Source organism: Amblyraja radiata, chromosome 31 (genome assembly GCF_010909765.2).
Source record: "Amblyraja radiata isolate CabotCenter1 chromosome 31, sAmbRad1.1.pri, whole genome shotgun sequence".
Taxonomy (NCBI): domain Eukaryota; kingdom Metazoa; phylum Chordata; class Chondrichthyes; order Rajiformes; family Rajidae; genus Amblyraja; species Amblyraja radiata.
In genome coordinates, this window is record NC_045986.1 from 31,176,445 (window position 1) to 31,193,983 (window position 17,539).

At 48.2% G+C, this 17,539-nt stretch overlaps 1 protein-coding gene across 2 annotated transcripts in view; it reads right to left on the reverse strand.

The window, feature by feature from the left end:
- arhgef10l (Rho guanine nucleotide exchange factor 10 like) overlaps positions 1-17,184 on the reverse strand; it is a 101,581-nt gene extending 84,397 nt beyond the window's left edge. Inside the window, exon 1 of one of the 2 annotated variants that reach the window (XM_033048445.1) lies at positions 16,738-17,184. The gene's annotated coding sequence lies outside the window, so the exon portion shown is untranslated. The remainder of the gene's footprint in view (positions 1-16,737) is intronic. The other variant, XM_033048446.1, reaches the window with a different exon arrangement.
- Positions 17,185-17,539: the final 355 nt, after the last annotated feature.

Here is a 17,539-nt window from a genome sequence, read left to right on the forward strand (position 1 = left end):
CCGCCACCTTTGAGTTTACTTGCTGTTTTCCCCTTCATTCAAAATCTAGATAATTTACACAGGTGATGACAGTAAATTTAGCCGTTGTAGCTTGATTTGCCAACACATCACTATCAGATTGTGGTTTACAACAGACTGTGTCTTTGACTGGGGACAGCGTGAGAACACACTAACTTATCAGCCATGTCAAGATTCTGGTGTAAATAAGAATGCTAGTGTTCTTCCAGCATACAAACACTCTCTCTTTCTGCATGAAACTATGTTGCATACCAGCCATGACACAGCTCCCATGACTTCATTGCCTTGAACTGCATGAAGTGGGCCTTTGTTTACAGGAGGCAGCTTCACTGCAATGCCAGATGTGATATGAAGCCATCCTCCAATGGCAGGGATCCACGTGAACCTACACACCATTCAAAACTAACATTTGCAGCAAGCCAAGAGTGGCTGGAATTTATTTGCCTAATCATTTGCTACAAGCTCATGAACGCACATGGATATTATCATATTTGCCAACATAATAATAGCTGTAGTTTAAATATTTCACAATACACACTGGCAGCACGGTGGCACAGCAGTATTACTATCTCACATCGCTCGAGACCCGGTTCGATCCTGACTACGGGTGCTGCCTGTATGGAGTTTGCACGTTCTCCCCATGACTTGTGTGGTTTTCCTCCGAGATCTATTGGTTTCCTCCCACACTCCAAAGACCTATGGGGTTTGTAGGTTAATTTGGCTTGGTATAAATTGTAAATTGTCCCGAGTGTGTGTAGGATAGTGTTAGTGTGGGGGATCGCTGGTCAGTGCGGTCTCGGTGGCCGAAGGGCATGTTTTCGCACCGTAACTCTAAAACTAAAACTAAAACACACATTTGAAATACTTCTGAAATGTGTAATAAAGTATTATGCAAGTGTCTCTCTGTTACAATGGACATCCATCACGTCAGATACAGAGCACTCTTCACCCTGCACCAGTTTAGAGATACAGCGCGGAAACGGGCCCTTCGGCCCACCGAGTCCACACCGACCAGCGATCCCCGCACATTAACGCTATCCACACAAATTAGGACAATTTACATTCATTCCAAGCCATTAACCTACAAACCTGCACGTCTTTGGAGTGTGGGAGGAACCTGAGAAAACCCACGCAGATCAAGTGTAGAACGTACAACTATGTACAGACAGCACCAGCAGTCAGGATCGAACCCGGGTCTCTGGCTCTGCAAGCCAAGCGCTGTAAGGCAGCAACTCTACCGCTGCGCCACCATGCAGCCCCCTACCAGAGATGTGACAATGTCTCTCTGCAAGGATAAGCCAACATTCCTGATGAACTGGAATGCTGTGTAACAAGAGCTGGAAAATACATCAGAGGCTTGGAATGTCTATACTTATAGAAAGTACAGCTTTTCCTCTGACATTTCCAAGTATCTGGGAGCTTGTAATGAACACCAGAGAAGGAGGCCAGGAAGATGAAGCCAATGCCAATCACCCACAGCACAACTGATCTAAACTTTCCCCATCAAAGTTGAACACAGTGCAGCTGCTGGCTGAGTACCCACGACCGAAGGTGGCGGGGAGGGGGGGTGGGGTGGGGGAGGTGGGGTGGGGGTAGGGGTGGGGTAAGGGGGTAGTGGTGGGGGAAGGGGGGATAGGGGGGTGCCTAGAATAAAGGGGGGACCCGGTGGCGGGGAGGGGGGGGGGGGGTGGGGTGAGGGGGTTCGTGGGTGAGGGTGTGGGGGGGGGGGGGGTGGGGGGTGGGGGAAGGGTAGGTTGGTTGGGGTGGGGTGAGGGGGGGGTGGGTGCCTAGAATAAAGGGGGGGAGCGGGGTGTGGACGATGAAGGATAGAGTACTTGTTGTCACTTGTTGGCATCATTGTGCCGACACTTTGTATGCAAAAACAAAGAATGTCACCGCACCCAGCTAGGTACAAGTGACTTTAACATATCATCACCATCATATTCATCAATGTAGAGACTTGCTCTAAAAGGCACTTTGGAAGATCTAGTGCAGGAGACAGTGAAGGAGAGATCTAGTGAAGGAGAGATGTTCCCACTTCAGTCTAGCAACGGTGGGAAACATTTAGCCCAGAAATGTTATTTCTAATCATCCAACCATGGTACCATTATTTGTTTTTAATTTAAATGCTACACGTACCTGCAAACCACTGCTAAACACTTGCAGCTTAATATTGAAGCTCCTTTCATGAGCCTGCCCTTCAGAGCACATTGAGGGCAGAGAGGCATGCAAGACAACACTACGGAGCTCAGTGAGAAGGGCTCTCGTTGCCAGAGTTCACCACAGTCCTGTACAGGCAGATATTTGAGCTGTAATGGTTGCATAGGTTCATGAGTGATAGGAGCAGAATTAGGCCATTCGGCCCACCATTCATTCGTTGCCGATCTACCTTTCCCTCTCAACCCCATTCTCCTGCCCTCTCCCCATAACCCCTGATACCCGTCCTAATCACTGGCCTCCATAGCCGTCTGTGGCAATGAATTCCACAGATTCACCATCCTCTGACTAAAGACATTTCTCCTAATTTCCTTCCTAAAGGAACGTCCTTTAATTCTGATCCTCCGGTCCTAGACTCTCTCACTAGTGGAAACATCCTCTCCACATCCACTCTATCCAGGCCTATCCACTAGTGAGAGAAATGAAAGTCGAGACAGGCACTGCATAAATAAGTGTGCTTATTTTACACAGCTTAGTATTGCCACTATTGTTAAGCCAAATTCTTAAAAGGCCTTTGCATCATAATAAGCAAAACATACACATCTGCATGCACTAGAGACCCAAAATAGCCACTTGGCTCTGACAACAGCTTGTTTTTGGACTGTAAGCTCCCGTACATGCACAAAACAATTTAACTAACGAGAAACAGAATATGCTGAATGTTCTCAGTCAGTCAGCTGAGAGAAATATAGAACAGCCCACAATGTCCGTGCCGAACCTGATGCCAAGATAAACTAATCTTCTCTGCCTGCACGTGGTCCATATCCCTCTAACCCCTGCATAACCATGGTCCCTGCTGAAACTCTTCAACACCACCATTGTATCTGCCTCCACCACCATCCCAGGCAGTGTGTTCCAGTTGAATGTGGAACAAACTTGCCCCCTATAGCTCCTTAAGAAAGAACTGCACATGCTGAAAAAACCAAAGGTAGACAAAATGCTGGAGAAACTCAGTGGGTGAGGCAACATCTATGGAACAAAGGAATAGGTGACATTTCGTGTCAAGACCCTTCTTCTGAAGCAGGGTCTCGACCCGAATATGGATCTATTCCTTCGCTCCATAGATGCTGCCTCACCCTCTGAGTTTCTCCAGCATTCTGTCTACCCTATATCTCCTTTCCAGTTTAAATCTTGGCCCTCTAGTTTTTGACATTCCGTCCCTTGGAGAAAATGTTCTGAAACAGTTAATTGTTTCAGCTCCATAACTTTGCACAGTCCTGATGAAAAATCATTGACCTGAAAAATTAACTCTGTTTCTGCCCGACCTGCTGATTATCTACTTTTTAAATTTAATATCTAATTAAATGGCTCTGGAAAATCCACCTCATTATCATTTGATCTTCAATACACTTTACAATGTTCTCAAGTAACTGAATTAGATTTGCCATGAGCAACTGTGAACTACTATAAGTGTAACTCAGGGAGACGTGCAGAATGGGGGAATTTGGACTCTGCTTTTCAAAAAGGTAAAGTAAAAATTGAAATGGTGGTGCCAAGTACCACGTCATCAGGCGTTGCATGGACAAGTATAACATAGCTGTACGGTCTGAAGGCATCTATAGTCTTGATTATCTTTCAGTGTGATCCTGCCGCAGAATGCACAATTCTAAACATTGCTTCACCTCTGAAGCTCAGACAGGTCCACTCCTAAACCATAGGCTCCTACGCCTGATTCCACAGACATTTGAGTACCAAGGAGCGCCAGAGAGCCGGGTTCCATCCTGACTACAGGTCCTGTCTGTACAGAGTTTGCACGTTCTCCCCGTGACCTGCGTGGGTTTTCTCCGGGTGCTCCGGTTTCCTCCCACACTCCGGTTTCCTCCCACAGGTTTGTAGGTTAATTGGTTTTGGTAAAAATTATAAATTGTCCCAGTGTGTGTAGGATAGTGCTAGTGTACGGGGTGATCGCTGGTCGGCGCAAACTCGATGGACCAAAGGGCCTGTTTCAACGCGAAACTAAACACAGCTGAGAGAATGGAGTGGCTGGACTTTCTGTGTACTTTAGTCAGTCCATTGCAAGACATCATTGTATAAGAGAGAGCCATGGAATGTTGCCTCTGGTGAGACACACACATAAACACCAGAGTCACCTGGGCTTGCCTGGTCTCCACCCTTTCAAACACACTCCTACTTCCTCCACCCCACCTCTCTTCAGCTTAACAGCTGCCTCCCTACGTTTCCATGTCTGATAGTTTGTCTCTGCCCCGATCTGTCAGCACTAATGCTCTGGTGGGCCGAAGGGCCTGTTTCTGCACTGTATCTCTAAACCAAACTAAACTAAACCACCCGAACCCTGGCCTCTACAACCTCGTGGGTTGAGAATTCCAGAGATTCACCACTTTCTGCTAAGAGCATTTGCAGCAGCCTTCAGTACTACATGACCACCTCTGGCCTTGCATCGGTCTTCTCTCTACAGAGACTCTTGCACCAGTGTAAACATTGAGATGTGCAGGGAACATGCACTGACATGCGGGGGTGGAGGGGGGGGGGGGGGGGGGGGGGGGCATGGAGGCACGGGACACACGAGCGGGCAGGTGAGATGACTGTATCTTGGCATCGTATTTGACACAGACATTGTGGACCAAAGGGCTTGCACGTTTCTGTTCTTTGTTCCTCGAAACATCTCAACTTCAACACTATCACGTCATCATAAGATCATAAGTGATAGGAGCAGAATTAGGCCAATCGGCCCATCGAGTCTACTCCGCCATTCATTCATGGCTGATCTCTCTCTCGCTCCTAACCCCATTCTCCTGCCTTCTCCCCATAATCCCTGACACCCGTCATGTTTGGATCGTGTAAGTTTCAGTAAGATCACCCCTCATTCAGAGCTCTGATAGATCTTTGTGATGAGGAAGCATTAACCTTCTTTTTAATTTAGAAGTTTATTTACGTCTAACATAGATTCCAACATCATTTTTACTTGGTTCTCAAACTGTAACACGATCTTCCATACTGAGGATACATCCTAACGCTCGCAGCATCTACAAATCCCGTCAGACATCCTGGGTTTTGTTGACTATGCACTATTATTGTTATAATTATTATATTACTATATATATATATATGCCCACACATAGATATTATATATATTATACATATGTACACACTCTGTAAACATCAGAATGATCAAAAGTATATATATATATTTATTGTTGTTACATATTTGTTGCGCTGCTGCAAGTTTACTTTAGTTTAGTTTAGATAAACAGCGCAGAAACAGGCCCTTCGGCCCATGCCCACCAGCGATCCCCGCACACTTACACTATCTTACACACAAGGGACAATTTACAATTATACCAAGCCAATTCACCTACAAACCTGTACGTCTTTGGAGTGTGGGAGGAAACCGGAGCTCCCGGTGAAACCCACGCAGGTCATGTGGAGGACGTACAAAGTCCGTACAGACAGCGCCCGTAGTCGGGATGGAACCCGGGTCTCTGGCGCTGTGAGGCAGCAGCTCTACCCGCTGCGCCACCGTGTCGCCCTCTTACATGAAGTAAGAATTTAATTGTTCTGTTTCGGGACCTATGACAATAAAGCACCCTTGCCTTGAGTCTAAGATGCCAGAGGACATTGCCTCTTCAGGCAGAACATAGAACATAGAAAATAGGTGCAGGAGTAGGCCATTCGGCCCTTCGAGCCTGCACCGCCATTCAATATGATCATGGCTGATCATCCAACTCAGTATCCTGTACCTGCCTTCTCTCCATACCCCATGATCCCTTTAGCCGCAAGGGCCACATCTAACTCCTTCTTAAATATAGCCAATGAACTGTGGCCTCACCTACCTTCTGTGGCAGAGGATTCCACAGATTCACCACTCTCTGTGTGAAAAAAAAAATTCTCATCTCGGTCCTAAAAGATTTCCCCCTTATCCTTAAACTGTGACCCCTTGTTCTGGACTTCCCCAACATCAGGAACAATCTTCTTGCATCTAGCCTGTCCAACCCCTTAAGAATTTTGTAAGTTTCTATAAGATCCCCCCTCAATCTTCTAAATTCCAGCGAGTACAAGCCGCCTTTACAAGAATGCACTGCAGTGGTGAACAGTAGTTGGAGTGTGACCTGGTTCATCCACCCCTCCCTACATGCGATCCAGTCCCTACCACATAGTCCCGAGGTGCTGGGAGCACAGCTCAGCAATCTCTACCTTACCTTGCAGTTGACCAGGAGAGGAACCAGGGGAAGCCATGCCACACAACAGCGCCTTCTGTCACATCAGCGGGCAGAAACCACGCCCTTCCTGTTGCAAGAAACATTTACATTCATAAAATGGTCAGGATTATAATTTGATATTATATTTAAGTATAAAACGTGGTTTCTGCTGAGACCTGTAAAAGCATCACATGAGACAGTTGGTCACTGGTACAGTAGCAGTAGTTTAGTTCAGTTTACAGCATGGAAACAGGCCATTCGGCCCATCGATTCCACCACGACCAATCATCACTCGTACACTAGTTCTTTGCACGGAGACTCAAGGAACAGCAGGTGCTGGAATCTCGAGCAAAACACAAAGTGCTGGAGGAACTTGGAAGTTCAGGCAGCATCTGTGGAGGGAATGTACAGGCGGTGTTTTAGGTCAAATACGGCCGGACTCACTGAGTTCCTCTAGCACTCTGTGTTCTATGGCAGCATGGGTTTGGAATTCACTTTTCGCAAACAACTCGAGAACCTGGTGACTTGATGGTTAGGAAAGGTTAAGGGGTTTAGAGGGATATGGGCCAATCACAGACACATGGGTCTAGCTTAGGTGGAGCATCCTGGTTGGCATGGACGGGTTTGGCCGAAGGGCTTGTTTCCATGACTCTGACTCTATGCCCTACTGCACACAGAATAGGCAGAGTGCCTTAAAGTTAGACTGTTGTAGCAGTTCCCAGGAATTGATCATTCTCTTGAATTGAGTGTAGAAGTTGGGAGGTCATGTTTGTGTTCAGTTCTGGGCACCATGTTATAGGAAAGATATTGTCAAGCTTGAAAGGGTTCAGAGAAGATTTACGAGGATGTTGCCAGGACTAGACGGTGTGAGCTAAAGGGAGAGGTTGAGCAGGCTGGGTCTCTATTCCTTGGAGCGCAGGTGGACGAGGGGTGATCTTATAGAGAGAGGTGTATAAGATCATGAGATGAATAGATCGGGTAGACGCACAGAGTCTCTTGCCCAGAGCAGGGGAATTGAGGACCAGAGGACATAGGTTCAAGGTGAAGGGGAAAAGATTTAATAGGAATCTGAGGGGTAACTTTTTCACACAAAGGGTGGTGGGTGTATGGAACAAGCTGCCAGAGGAGGTAGTTGAGGCTGGGACTATCCCAACGTTTAAGAAACAGTTAGACAGGTACATGGATTGGACAGGTTTGGAGGGATATGGACCAAGCGCAGGCAAGTGGGACTAGTGTAGCTGGGACATTGTTGGACGGTGTGGGCAAGTTGGGCCAAAGGGCTATTTCCACACTATATCAGTCTGTGACTCTATAAGCAGTGTTTGATGAGGGTCGGTTGGCACAGCGGGGTGAGCAGACCAGCAAGCAGGAGCGGCATGTAGGGGTAGGTGGGTGGACACACTGACTCACTGCCCTCTCATGCCACTGCCAGCTGGGGAAAATAAATATCAACTTGTTTGCCAATCACGTTTATGATTTGCTTCAGGAAAATGAAGGCGATTGATTAGCAAAGGTTACTTTAAATGGCAGCCTGAAATCATCCCTTTGTTTACATGCTAAAGACAGACTGATCTTAACGGTCTCCAGCCTGTGGGGAAAGCAGCCAACTAATCCATTTGCAGAATGCGGCATAAATCAATGACTGCACGACAATGTCCCGGCCTATTAAAACAAATGTAAATGTGTCAGATGGTGACTGAGGAGTGGAGAGGAATTTAAATCTGACTGTGTTTGCAGGACTCACATTACAAGATGTTAAGTGCTCCATATTCATCGTACTATACCCCTCCCGCCTCCTGTACAGACCCTGGTCAGCACTCGAGCATTAGTGAGTCTCCAGTGTTGCTGAATCACCCCATTACTTATATTGCTCCACCCTTCTACAATGCTGAGAGACTAGCAGGAGTATCAGAGGTTACGGGGTCAGGGAATTCATCGCCACGGCTGTGGAGGCCAAGTCAATGGATGTTTTAAGGCAGAGATTGATAGATTCTTCATTAGTACAGGTGTCAGGGATTATGGGGAGAAGGCAGGAGAATGGGGTTGAGAGGGAAAGATAGATCAGCCATGATTGAATGGTGGAGTAGATTTGATGGGCCGAATGGCCTAATTCTGCTCTTATCGCTTATGAAGTGCCATTTGATTCATTGTGGACTGACGTAGGCATGGAGCTGAGAAGGAGGCACGGGTAACCCAACACCAAATGGCACCAGAGATATGAGCAAATGCTGGCAATAGCCAAATACCCCACAACCCCACACACATAAATCTGAAACAGCTTTAAACCGGTGTCTTCCTGATTCTAAACTTCTTAAATTCTCTTTCACGCTCTCCATGGTGCCTGACAACCTTCCCCTGCAACATGCCCCTGAAACTCGGCATCTGGACCTGCTAAGCAGCATTCACTTGGGTCCACATGTTGTTTCAAGGGAGAGTACAATACCAACCATGTATGATATCTACCAATGCACAGAACTTCTGATCAGTTCCAAGTCAATCCAGACTAATTGTGGATGTCAGGAACAAGAGAGGAAAACTCAGGAACAAGGACAAAAAGAACATTGACCAAATAGTTCATTTCTACCCAGAACCAGAACGTTACTGTGAATCACTTGGCAATGGGATATTAGTACACCACTGTCTCAGCGTATTACACGATAAACCATTATCCCCTCATACCTAAGAAAGACACAAAATGCTGAAATAACTCAGTATCTCCGGAGAGAAGGAATATGTGAGGTTTCGGGTCGAGACCCTTCTTCAGACTCCTCATATCTACCTCTATTAAACTGCAACGCCCATGCATCTGCCCATTTCATCCGCTTACTTCCCATAAAAGTCTAATATTATCCTTCTCTCTTTGCCTTAAGAGCCAAGTTTTTTCTTCACTCACAGACATTAAAAATTGTGCTCCTTATATCCAAGACCACGTTAAAGAGTCCGACATAGAGCCATAAAGCAGGGAAACAGGCCCTTCAGCCCAACGTGACCATGCTGACCAAGTCCCACTTGCCCGAGCAGGCCCGCCATATCTCTCCCAACCCCTCCTACCTGTCCAAATGCTTTTTAAATGTTGTTATAGCACCTGCTCTAACAACCTCCTCTGGTAGCACATTCCATATACCTACCACCCTCTCTGTGAAACAGTTGTCCATCAGGTTCCTATTAATCTTTCCCCTCTCACCTTAAACATGTCCCCTGCTGTTTGATTCCCTAATCTGGGTAAAAGATTCTGTGCATTCACCCTATCTATTCCCCTCATGGTTTTATACAAGTCTATAAGGCCACCCCTCATCTTCTGGTGCTCCAAGGAATAGAGACCCAGCCTGCCCACCCTCTCCCAACAACCTGTAAATCTTCTCTCCACTCTTTCCAGCTGTACATCTCTCCTTCAGCAGGGAGACCAAAACAGAACACAACAGGCCAAATGTGGCCACACAAATGCCTTATACATTTATGCTTAACAAGTATTGGCATTATTTTCCATTCTGCATTCTTCTCCCAAACAGACAAGCAGCAACTTGTCACTGCTCATTGCCTCCCATCCCTTAACCAATTCCCAGCAACGTTAGCACCAGACCTTAAATCACTTTCTATTTGTGGAATTAACCTGCTAGAAGTTCCACTTTGTCAACACCCTCTGACAGCCCATAGCTACAACATAACCAAACCAGAGCAAGAGTTGGTGAAAATCATAGAAACATAGACAATAGTTGCAGGAGTAGCCCATTCGGCCCTTCGAGCCAACACCGCCATTCAATATGATCACGGCTGATCATCCACAATCAGTACCCCATTCCTGCTTTTTCCCCATATCCCTTGATTCCTATAGCCATGAGAGCTAAATCTAACTTTCTCTTGAAAACATCCAGTGAATTGGCCTCCACTGCCTTGTGTGGCAGAGAATTGCACAGATTCACAACTCTCTGGGTGAATCAAGCAACTCAACCTGCTAAGGCACAAACAGCCCCGTACAAAAACTTTGCTCACTCTCTACAAAATTCACCATTTGTTTTACAAGGAAGCAAATATTGTTGATGTTGTCTATGATACCAGAGCTAATTACATTGTTCCTATCCTTAGCCCATATACAGAACAAAGGATCTTTCTTCTGCCCTTGGTGTGAATCCTTAATGGTCCACATTCATATTGGAACACGTAAGCAGGAGATGCCCCCGTGTGATTGGGAATGGGGGGGGGGGGGGTGGGGGGGTTGAGGGGGGTTGAGGGGGGGGTTGAGGGGAGGGTGAGGGGAGGGGGGGGGTGAGGGGGGGGTGGGGTGAGGGGGGTGGGGGGTGAGGGTGGGGGAGGGGGCGGGGGTGTTGGGAGGGGGGGGGGGTGGGGGAGGTCGGGCAGGGGGTGGAGGGGGGGGGGGAGATTGGGGGGGAGTGGAGGGTGAGGTGGGGTGAGGGCGAGGGGGATGGGGGGGTGATGCGGGAGGGGTGATGGCGGTGGCGTGAGGGGCAGGTGGCTGGGCGGGTGGGGGGGGTGGGGGGGGTGGGGGGGTGGCGGGGAGTGGTGGGGGGGGGGGGTGGTGTGGGGGGGGTGGGGGGGGGGGGGGGGGGGGGGTGGTGGTGAGGGGGGTGTGTGGGGGGGAGGGATGGGGGGGAGTGAGGGGAGGGGGGGAAGGGCGGGGTGAGGGGGGGGTGGGGTAGGGGGGGTGAGGGGGGGTGTGGGGGAGGGGTGATGGGGGGTGAGGGAGGGGGGGTGGGGGTGGGGGGGTGAGGGGGTGATGGGGGGGGGGGGGTGCGGGTGGGGGGGGTATGGGGGGGTGGGGGGGTGTGGTGATGGGGGTGGGGGGTGGGGTGGTGGTGGGTGAGGAGAGGGCGTGGAAGGGTGAGGGGGGGGGGGGTAATGGGGGTAGTTGCATTCCTGACAAACACTTTGTACGGTGATTTCCATACCGCTAAGTGGCATCACCTGCATGTGCACCAAGAAACACAAGTTGAAAAACAGACACATCTTTTTCACTACTTTGCTTCTTCATGTAAATTCTGTGAGTGGGAATTTTATTCTGCACCTCAACATTTTGGATAATGATTTGTGAATTCTGTCGGGCTAAATTTCCATTTCCGAACAACGGTGATGTCATAGAACCATACAGCACAGAAACAGGCCCTTCGGCCCAACTTGCCCATGCCAACCAAGATACCCCAACTACACTAGTCCCACCTGCCCACCTTTGGCCCATGTCCCTTTAAAACTTTCCTGTCCATGTACCTATCAAATTGTTATTTTAAATGTTGTTATAGTACCTGCCTCAACTACCTCCTTGGGCAACTCTCGCCTCTCAGGTTTCTATTAAATCTTTCTCCACTCAACTTAAATCTATGTCTTTTGCTTCTTGAATCTGGGCAAGGACTCTGTGCATTCTCCCTATCTATTGCCCTAGTGATCTTGTACATCTTTATAAGATCACCTGCTGCACTCCTTGCCTGCTCAACCTCTCCCTGTAGCTCAGGCCCTCGAGTATTGGCAACGTCCTCATCAATCTTCTCTGCACTCTTTCTAGCGTAACAACATTTTTCCTGCAGCAGAGTGACTGGAACTGTACATAATACTCCAAAAGTGGCCTCACCAACATCTCGAACAAAATACTTCATGCGGGGGTCACCTGTATTTGTATCAATCCTTGACAATGAATCAAGTCCATTGTTCAGCAACTAGTCTCAACCTTCAGGTTACAGGAAAGACAAAAATAAATTAACTTAATTAGTTCATTTTCATGTTTTATTCAGGTCATTGGCATTTCATTCCTACAGAGGCTCCACGATTAGTGTCCCATCATTTGGAACGCTGTTGACAGCTTTAATAGATGTTAAAATGAGACTGCTGAGCCATTCAGACCTTGTCATTGAACAGTAGGGTGATTCATTATATTCACAAGATCATAACTACTGGATGGAAGACTGGGGCAAGAGAATGCATGGGAAACCAAACGCATGTATTCATTACAGACTGGAACTTGAAGCTATCTGCTTTTGTACACTACCCCAGATCTTGGCCAAGTTTCTCCTCAGCTGGAGCAGCAACAGCGACTACAATGTGCCTCAGTGCATGGTTGGGATGTTATGCCGTGGTATGTTTCCATGGTTGCCTTTTATTAATGTTGTGTACAAGTTGTAAGTCTTTCTCTATGCCCAATACTAGTAGAGGACTATAGCAATAGACAATAGACAATAGACAACAGGTGCAGGAGGAGGCCATTCGGCCCTTTGAGCCAGCACCACCATTCAATGTGATCATGGCTGATCATACACAATCAGTACCCCGTTCCTGCCTTCTCCCCATATCCCCTGACTCCGCTATTTTTAAGATCCCTATCTAGCTCTCTCTTCATAGCCTTAGAAACAAACGAGTTTAAATTGTGTAACTACATTGTGGGCAGACTGTTATTGTGGAACCAAGCCCCACATTATCCGTCATTAATATCCACAGTGTGAACCTCCCCTCATTGATTCTGGGGCACCTTAATCCAACCGCAGCTCAGGTAACACACCTGTTGAGACCTGCTAACCTGCAGTTAAACGTGCACTCCTGGCCTGTGAATGGGAGGAATTCCCTTGGTCCTCAGGAACACTGCAATGGAGAGGTCCGCGGCCCCTAGGTAAGCCACAGGTAAGGTCATTGCCAGAGACCTCCACAGTTGAGGACACAGTTCAGTTTAGTTTATTGTCACGTGTACCGAGGTACAGTGAAAAGCTTTTGTTGCGTGCTAACCAGACAACAGAAAGACAATACATGATGACAAGATACTCCCCACATCAGTGTGGATTTTGTCCATCTGAAGGCACAGCTGACAAATCTGCCAATCAGGGAACCACCCTGCCTGACGTCATCTGTTGCCGGCCCCGATTTGTCCTGGTCTTTTCTAACTTCCAGTTCTTCCCCTCTACAATCTGTCTGAAGAAAGGTCCCAACCAGAAACTTTCTCCGCATATGCTGCGTGACCCACTGAGTTACTCCTGCATTTTGTTTCTATCTATGGTACAAACCAGCATCTGCTGTTCATTTTTTTAAATTACATTAGGACATAAACCTGCACCAGTCGACAAAACCAGGAGAAGTGCAGCAGGAAGTAGTGGCCACTGTAAATGGCCTATTGTCAATCTTGGCAAAGCCCAGACATCCATCAGGCAAAGAGATGGTGAAGCAACCTCCATGTGAGTGTCCGTACACATCAGTTTGCTTCCTTATTTCATGCAAACCATCCGTCTGCAAAAGAACCAATCCAAATCTCAGAGGTAGACAAAAATGCTGGAGAAACTCAGCGGGTGAGGCAGCATCTATGGAGCGAAGGAATAGGTGATGTTTCGGTCAGCATCTGCAGTTGTTTCTTAAACAATCCAAATCTCAGTGTGGATTTGTAAAGAGCAATGTTGCATCATTACCCCACAACAGTTTTTGTTTGTGTTTCACAAAACAATGCTGCACCTAGTTGCCAATGGGATGCCTGCTGGAGTGGGACTAATGCACAGCTCCAATGGGAAATTATTCAGCCGACATCATTGCCACTCGAGAACCAAGGTCACCTCAAGCTCAGTCATAATACTGTACTTAGCATGCATTCACATACATAGTCGTAGAGTTATAGAGTGAAACAGCGTGGAAACAGGCCCTTCGGACCAACTTGCCCACACCGGCCAACAAGTCCCAGCCACACTCGTCCCACCTGCCTGCATTTGGTCCATATCCCTCCAAACCTGTCCTATCCATGTACTTGTCCAACTGTTCCTTAAATGTTGGGATAGTCCCAGCTTCAACTACCTCCTGTGGCAGCTTGTTCCATAAACCCACCACCAACTCCTACAGTCAACAACAACACATTTGGTACAGTATATACAAGAATGGGCCTTATAGTTAGCATAAAGTCCTCTACCAATCTGCTCCTGTCACCCTCTGACAATAAAGCCCACCAAGATACTCTAGAACATATGGACTGTTGACTGTCTGGGCTTTGCCAAGGTCTACAGAGGACACCATATCGGCGGCTCTACACTCTGCCCTGACCCACCTGGACAACAACAACTCCTACATCAGGTTGCTGTTCATTGATTTCAGCTCTGCCTTTAACACTGTCATCCCCGCCAGCTTGATTACCAAACTCAGCGGGCTTGGCATCTCCACCTCCCTCTGCAACTGGACACTGGATTTCCTCACCAACAGACCACAGTCTGTTAGGGTCAACAACCTCACCTCCACCACTATAACACTGAACACCGGCGTGCCACAGGGCTGTGTGCTCAGCCCTCTCCTCTACTCCCTCTTCACCCATGACTGCATCCCTAAGTACGGATCCAACGCCATCATTAAGTTTGCTGACGACACCACGGTGGTAGGACTGATCAGTGACAACGATGAGTCAGCCTACAGAGAGGAGGTCCAGCACCTGACAACCTGGTGTGCCAACAATAACCTCGTCCTCAACTCCAAGAAGACGAAGGAAATTATTGTCGACTTCAGGAAGGTCAGAGGAGGCAGTCGTACCCCCATCCACATAAACGGGACTGAGGTGGAGCGCGTCTCCAGCTACAAATTCCTCGGGGTACACATCTCGGAGGATTTGTCCTGGTCCCTCAACACCTCCAAGCTGATCAAAAAGGCACAGCAGCGCCTTTACTTCCTGAGGAGGCTCAAGAAAGCCCACCTGTCCCCCCAGATCCTGACCAACTTCTACCGCTGTACCATCGAGAGCATCCTGACCACCTGCTTCACGGTATGGTACAGCAGCTGCACTGTTGCGGACAGGAAGGCACTACAACGGGTGGTGAAAACCGCGCAGCACATCATTGGTGCCCCGCTCCCTGCCATGGATGCCCTCCACCGAAAACGGTGTCTGAGACGGGCCGGGAAGATCATTAAAGACCCCTCCCTCCCCAACCATGGACTGTTTGCCCTCCTCCCATCAGGGAGGCGGTACAGGAGCCTCAGGTCTCGTACCAGCAGGATGAGGAACAGCTTCTACAATTATACCATCACATTGCTGAACTCGGAGTCCCGCCGATAGATTCCTCCGGTCCCTCCGTCCCCATTGTTTAATTATTCTGTATTTTTGATTATTCTGTATCTTCTTTTTTTTTAAATTCTATATGCACTACTACTACGGACTGACGCAAAACTGCATTTCGTTGTACCCATACTCTGTATTTGTGCAATGACATTAAAGTTGAATTGAATTGAATTGTCCATACTTGAGGGGCCAGTGGTCAGCTACGGCACAATGAAGTGACCATTGCCTTTGGAACGTCGGGACAATCTTTGGAGTATTTGAAAGCAGGACCTCAAATCCCAGCACAAATTTCTTGGTATAATGTAACAAAAAGGAACTGCAGATGCCGGTTTATACCCAACACAGACAAAAACTGCTGGAGTCTGCAGTCACAGGTAGGCCAGCCAAGCAAGGACAGCAGAAGGTAAAACCATGAGGGAATGGATCGGGTGAATGCCGATACGGAGTGTATTACCCAGGGCAGGGGACTACAGAACCACAGGGCAGAGGTTTACAGTGGGAGGGGGAAAGTTTAATGGGAACACCTTTTCACTCTGAAGTTTGTGGGTGTATGGAACTAGCTGCCAGATTAGGTAGTTGAGGCAGCATTTAACAGCATTTAAAAGACACTTAGACAGGGCCGTGAATAGGAAAGGTTCAGTGGGATATGGGCCAAATGTGGGCAGTGTAGATGGGGCATCATGGTTCGCATGGGTAAGGCTGAGGGGGCTGTCTCCACACTGTATGACTCTGTGAAGGGAGATGGTTTGTGACGGGGAGCACGCAGGGTTAACAGTGCGTCTGGCGTGGGGCCAAGGGAGGCCAGAGAAATAGCAATGAGCTGCATGAAACATCTCCACACAACTGGGCTGTCTCCAGAATCTCCCGGACCCTGCCCTCCCCAACACTGTCCCACACCACAGCCGCTCGCACTCCCAGCAAAGAAAGTCAATTGCCAAACCCCACCCACACTATCTGTAAACGCACAGACACACACACACACATCCCCGGGATCACCTGACTGGTATTTGACAGCTTGGGGGGGGGCACTGACAATCCCCCAGCCCCTGTTGTTATTTTTCTACCCAGTGTGAGTGTTAGTTGCTGGTGAGCCCCCATGGTCGCTGCATTACCGACCCACCCCTCTCCCCTCTCCCCTCTCCTCCACCCTCCCATCTTCTCCTCCCTCTCCCCTCTCCCCTTCACCCTCTCCCCTACACAAGCCTGTGTCAGCTGCGCTCACCCCCAGCTCCAACACTAGCTGGATGTCGAGGCGATTGTCCCAGGGGGCTGGCGGAATGAAGGGTTGACAGAGCGGGCGCATTTATCGGCGCAGAAACAGACTTGTTCACTCACCCAGCTCTGCCTTTGTTGCCACATACAAAGGGCGAGAGGTTTGCACAGCGCCTGGATGAAACACAGGGGTAGGAACATCAAGCCTGCTCTCGCTCTCTCTCGCTCTCTACATCAGACCATTTAAAATCCCATATCTTGTCGGCACAGCACAACGTGACCAAAATAAAATAATGAAATCTTTTAAGAATGGACTGCTGGCAACTTCCTGAGCAATCTCCCAGCAGAACCAGGGCACTGTCCTGCCTCTCTCTCTCTCTCTCTCTACACACACTCCCTCCTTCTCTCTGATCAATAGAGCTCAGATCCTTCCTTCACAGCGCCGGGCGCCAACACAACCAATGGGATGTGGAGGTTGTTCCACAATCCTCCAGCAACCGCTCTCTGAATCTTTGCTCTGAATAACGAGCATCTCTTGTGTTCAGCCCGTGCGTGGGGTCAACGCCAGCCCGACTATTCTCTCTCTGCGGTCTCATATCTTGCAGTTCAAATCTCCTTCCAACTTTCTGCTTTCCCAGGGAAGGAGGAGAGAGAGAGAGAGAGAGAGAGTATGCCATAACCTGAGAGACGATGAATGACCAACATGCACATATGTACGCACACACTAATTGACATTAACTAACACTAAGAAATTAATATTGAATTGCTAAACTTGCTATTGTGTTGTACTGCTTACAGCTGCAAGAACGTGTAGCATCAATAAAGGGCTATAGGCCTATTGCGAGTTTATGTACAGGGACATATCTATCCATGCACTTGTATTTATACTTATGCATTTTAAACATGTATGTCATTCTTTATACTT